The sequence below is a fragment of the Acyrthosiphon pisum genome, chromosome A1, assembly GCF_005508785.2.
Source record: "Acyrthosiphon pisum isolate AL4f chromosome A1, pea_aphid_22Mar2018_4r6ur, whole genome shotgun sequence".
NCBI lineage: Eukaryota > Metazoa > Arthropoda > Insecta > Hemiptera > Aphididae > Acyrthosiphon > Acyrthosiphon pisum.
Genome location: NC_042494.1, coordinates 165,550,562 through 165,555,616, shown reverse-complemented (window position 1 = coordinate 165,555,616; position 5,055 = coordinate 165,550,562). Strand labels below are relative to the sequence as shown.

General features: G+C 26.7%; 1 protein-coding gene across 1 annotated transcript in view; it reads left to right on the top strand.

The window, feature by feature from the left end:
• Positions 1–2,315: 2,315 nt before the first annotated feature.
• LOC100166788 (fatty acyl-CoA reductase wat) overlaps positions 2,316–5,055 on the top strand; it is a 17,737-nt gene continuing 14,997 nt past the window's right edge. Inside the window, exon 1 of the mRNA XM_008182794.3 lies at positions 2,316–2,699. The gene's annotated coding sequence lies outside the window, so the exon portion shown is untranslated. The remainder of the gene's footprint in view (positions 2,700–5,055) is intronic.

Sequence of the window (5,055 nt, the reverse complement as noted above, 5' to 3'; positions counted from 1 at the left end):
CGACGACCGGACCACAAGACCCTGCAGCTCCTGACATCGACAACACTTGGGGCTAACACCAGGGGGTTTGGGGGTCTCCCCTCATACGACGCTCGGAGAGCTAGTATGCAGTATAAAATAAAAAATATGTACTAAGAAAAATTTTAAAAATATGTTAAAGTTTTAAATTAAAATAAAATTCTAAATAATTTTTGAATAATACAATTTATTTTTTTTATGTCTAATTAATTTAGTTTAAAAAATATAATAATTTGTGGTAAAAAATTAAAAAATATGTTGTTAAATTGAAATACAATTGATTTTTAATCAATGTAAAGTGAAACAATGACAAACCATATATTGTTTTAATTTTTCAAAATTAAATAAACGGTGATTTGGTCTTAACACTGACTTATACCTACTTATTCATGTTTTGATGTTGAGATATGTTGAGTTATCTGAAATTTTCGAGTATTTGAACAACTTATATCACATGCATTGCAGTAAAGTAGGTACATTATTATCACTCGAAAAAGTATCGTTAGGAAAAACACGGATAACATTTGACATTTTAGTTGAAATAGATCGAGCTACTTTAGGCATTATTTACTGTTTTATTATTTAGTCTTTAGTTTATAAATTATAATTTATAACTAGAAATATGTAAAAATATGTAAAATAAAATATGTCTTATTTTATTGCAAATCACGTGAAACGAATTTATTATTTGCAATAATTAATTTATCATGTTTTACTAAAAATATGTATTTGCATACAAATCCCAGCCCCGACAAATTAATAATATAATGTACTGATTAATTATGGCATTCTTACAACGTTTACGATTCTATGTAACGACTGATCAGTCAGAGTGTTTATTTCGAATCTATTGTTTTTATATATATATATATAAGTAGATTATAGAAAAAACATATCCCGCTAAGGATCTGTTGTATGAATTCAAAGTTTTTACAACACAACAATTATTTTACAGAAATTCCCTATAATATTATACCTACAAATTTAATTTTTATTGTGTTCAAACCTAGATACTATAGGTAACGCACGTCTAAAAAACAACTTAGAAATTCCTTTACAGTTTGTGTATTGAAATCTAGTAAGTTTGAGATTACTGAAAGATATTCCGGTGCAAGTTATTAACAGTACCTACGTCTTATAAATTGTACAAACACTCCATGGTTGTTAAATATAAAATAATACTAGTGACATACAGCCTATCTAATGTACCATCGTATATAATATAGTCTATTTATTTATCTATTCAATTTTTGTTAATTTATTCAAAGCTATTTACTATCGTTGTTCTATATTATGGGTTGTGGTCCACAACATGTGGATAAGTTGATCGCGTAACATTTAGTGAATAACAGAGTTTGTGTATTTTTTCAGTTTTTTTTTGTTTTAAACTGTTTTATTCTGTTTAAAACTATGTTTTAAACAAAACAAGTAGTTTGAGTTTTAAACGGTAAAAAATAATGTTTAAACAGTATATTTAAAAAAATATAATACTCGAACAATTTATTTTGTTGAAATTTTAAAACATCGATTTGAACAGAAAAAACAGTTAAAGACAAAAAAAACAGTTTTTTTAGAAACAAAACACAATATTCACTTAGATTTTAAACTATTTTAAGCATATGTTTTATTCGTTTTAAACATAACAACTAAATAACCAATGTAGTGAGACACTGAGACCTACTCCCGATCTAGATTACCTATCTATAATTATTACAAATCGATAATATTTGAAAATTCGTTAAACGTTGACGGTATTTGAAAAAAAATATATGTGCATTTTACTATCGTTGTTGGAATGAACACTATATCTTTTGTAGGAGTTATCACTATGTCCATATGTAGGAGATTACCAATACATTTGTAGGAGTTTACTATTCCTCGGTAATAGGTTATCGCGGTAATGGGTAACATAAAAACATGTGTGCAGTTTTGTCCCGCATTCGTTTTTCGATAGTTTGTGCGGTAATGGGTGACGCGTTAAAATAGTATTTTAAAATGTACAAACATTTTTACGTTTTTAAAATACTCATAACTCGCTTTAAAACTAAAATATAATAAAAAGACCATGAGATTGCCTAAATAATAATCTTACTTTTAAATTTTATAATAGGTTAATTCACTCCAATATTTAAAATAACGGAGCTACACGTGTTCTGCTGAACGTACAATTTGCTATGTTACGCACTTGTAAGACGGAGACAACACGCGGGTGAGGCGTCCTCTTAAGGCACATACAATATCCCATTCCTCTGGCATGGTAATAGGATGGATGTGCGTTTCACCTGTGTCGTGGTTGATTTCCGCTGTTTCACGTTGTGAACTCTAACCGTCAAATTGTATTTAAGTGTATCGGCGGCGTGGTGATTTTGTGGATCTACCGTATAGTCAGTTCCACCACAGCGACCGGACTGTGCACGGGCAGACCTCACGATTTCGAACGATTTTCTGTTTTTTTTATTTTTTTATCGAATATTGTACATTTGTTTGTTGCCTGGATAGATTTTTGTCGCTATTTTTTTTTGCCGAGCAAACACTGTACGGTATATTATTCAGTATAAAATATTATTGTTATAAAATAATTATAATATACATATATCACACACATTCACGTTGCAATAACAAAAGTTTTCGCACCAAACCTGCAGAGTCCCGAACATTATCATAGAACAAGAATTGTACAGGTAAATAATATTTTAAATGTCATCTTAACTATAAATTGTTATGAGAATAAATTGAGCAGAAGTTATCATGAACGATAATAATTTCTAGTTTTAGTTTTTTTGATTATTTTAATTCAACTCGTTGTGAAATATCGTATACCTTTAGAAGAAAGGTGGGCAAGTGGGTGTTGCTCTGCTGTACGAGTTGCAGGTAACTGCATTGTTTAATTTGCAGAATTCAATGATATAATATCATTGTATAAGAAAGACGATTCTGACCGAAGTCAGCCTATGATATTACTAAGTATATTTGATGATATTATTGCGAATAAAGTAATTTATATATAACCTATTTACGTGGAACCGTATTTTCAATTTTCAATCTTTAGCTATAAAAATTGAACATTTTATAAATTTTTAACTACAAAATAATTATTTAATTTTAAATTTGATACATTTTGTGAAAATTCGAACTTTAAATGCCTGTAAAAAAAATTGTGCTTATGCATTTTTAATATTTTTTAACTACTATAATTACAATTTATCAGGAGCATTGTAATTTCCACGTACTTTTACTCAACAAATAAAATTTTATTGACAATTATTGAAAAAAAAAACTAAAAAATTGATAACTTAAAATGTCTTTTAACAGCTCAAAACGAGTGAAAATATTTATAAAATGTTATGTTATATAAAAAATAAAAATATAAACATTCAGTGAAATTTTCATGTACCTACTATGCCTACTTGTTCATTTTTGAATTACAACAAAATAAGAAAATCGTTACATATGGGAAATCAAGTAAATATCCAATATGTCGTAAAAATATAACCTTCAAACGATCATAAAAATTAATTTGACTTTCCTGTAGACAAAAATTTTTATGAATTTCTAACTCAAAAATTTGCAAATTTTAGTGATTTTTAAATATATTATCAAAATTAGAACTTTAAGTGCGTAAAAAAAAAAATTATGACTGGATTTTTAATATTTTCAAACGTCATTGTAACATTATATTAGGAGGCTTGTATTTAATTTACAAGCCTATTACCCAACAAATAACATTTTATTGACATTCGTAGAAAAAAAAACTAAAAATTTGGAAACTGGAATTGTCCGTAAACAGCTCAAAACATATAAAATTATTTTTAACATTTTGTCGTTTTAGAAAATGCTAATATATATAACAAGTGAACATTTCATGTATGTACGGTCATTTGTTTTAGAGTTACACCAAAAACCAAAATCGATTTTGTCAAAAACCAATTTTGCATAAAAAAATCGCAATTGCGTATGAAAACTACTCGTAATTTATCACTTTCATCTTCTCAAGGCATGTACCAACCAGATTTACTTTCCCATCGAACAAGATACTGAAGTTGAAAATCGTAGCACCATTTCAACTATTTATCGTGTACACAGGCACAGCAAATTTAAAATTTAATAATTTAAAAAAATAAAACACACTGCATCATTGTAAAATCAATACATTCATCACTCCGCTCAAAATCTAAAATAATTATGTACTTATTGATTGAAGCAGATATTAATCGTATATACACCATCATTTTATTTATTTAAACTAAACATAGGTGTAAGTTTTAAAATGTATTGCTGAAAAAAAATTGGTAGATTGGTACAATACTTCTATAAGATTCGTTTATATATATTACCACATTATCTATTATACTTACATATTATTATTATATATGGCTTACTCAAAAATTCCATGTTATGACGTAACCTTTATCTTATATACTTATTGTGCTTATATAAATAAGTTGTATTAATTATGTATGTGTTTTTGTGAAATAATAATTAAAGAAACCAAATAATAATTACAATATATTTTCAATTGGTCTCAGCAAATAATATAATTCAATTTCTATAGATTATTACTTTTAATGTCATATTTTTATTCAAATATATTTATTTCCGAAAATGTTTGATTTAACTAAGTATACAATAGTTAAGGTTTAATACAATAATAATAACAAGCGTAATTATTTTTAAGTAGTTTTATCTCAGAATATTAAATATGTTTTTAACGTTATGATTTTTTTTTAGTATACCTGCAGCCTTCTTGAATTTGACAAATATTGAGTTTTAGGGCCCAGAGTTTACGTTGATCTATTTTTCCGTTAGAAAAATGTATGAATCCGTGTACTTACTATATACTATATATACTATATACTTAGTTAATATTAGATGGTTCATGAACAAAATAACGTATAAAAGACGATTTAACCTAAGTTCAATAGTTTTTTTCATTTAAAATTTAGGCGGGATCATTTAATTCAAATCGTTTATTTATTTTGGCTATATAATATAATGGTATTAAGTATTCAATTCGCGTTGAATTTATTAAAAGTAATT